Raw genomic sequence first — 897 nt, forward strand, 5'->3', positions numbered from 1 at the left:
ACTCATATTATATGGGAACAGCAGGGCAGACCCTACGAGGAGAGGCTATGGGACCGTAACCTGTTCAGCCTTCACAAGAGAAGGCTGAGAGGGGACCTGGTGGCTGTCTATAAACTTACTAGGGGGGACCAGCAGGGACTGGAAGAGACCTGGTTCCCCCAAGCTTCTCCCAGAGTAACAAGGAATAACGGCCATAAGTTGTTAGAGAGTAGGTTCAGACTGGATATTAGAAGGCACTGCTTCACAGTCAGGGTGGCTAGGATCTGGAACCAACTTCCAAGGAAAATAGTGGTGGCTCCTACCTTGGGGGTCTTTAAGGGGAGGCTTAACAATTACCTAGCTGGGATCATTTGAGCCCAGTTTTCTGTCTTGCCCAGGGCAGGGGGTCAGACTAGAAGATCTGCAAGGTCCCTTCCCACCCTTCATCTATGAATCTATGTTTCTATAGGATCCCAGCAAGATAAACATCCAAAAGTGTCTTGAAAGCGTTCAAAGTGGGTGCGTGAACCAACTCTGGCACCAGTCTATTCCAAGCCTTGGAGGCTTGGACAGTAAAGTTCTTCCTTATGATCAGCCTGAAATGGTCACAGAGGAGTTCGTGACCATTCGATCTTGTCATCCCGTGGGGCGCTCTGGTGAACAGATGTTCCCCCAGATCCTGGTGAACACCCCTAATAAACTTATAGGTGGCCACCAGATCACCTCTGCGCCTATGCTTTTCCAGGCTGAAGGGTCCCATAGCTCTCAGTCTGTCATCGTAAGATCTGTTTTCCTGACCTCTGATCACGCGCGTGGCTCTTCTCTGCACTCTCTCAAGCTTCTCCACATCCTTTTTGAATTGTGGAGCCCAAAACTGGACGCAGTACTCCAGCTGCGGCCTCACCAAGGCCGAGTACA

This window comes from Crocodylus porosus, unplaced genomic scaffold, assembly GCF_001723895.1.
Source record: "Crocodylus porosus isolate Cpor-Errol unplaced genomic scaffold, CroPor_comp1, whole genome shotgun sequence".
Taxonomy (NCBI): Eukaryota; Metazoa; Chordata; order Crocodylia; family Crocodylidae; genus Crocodylus; species Crocodylus porosus.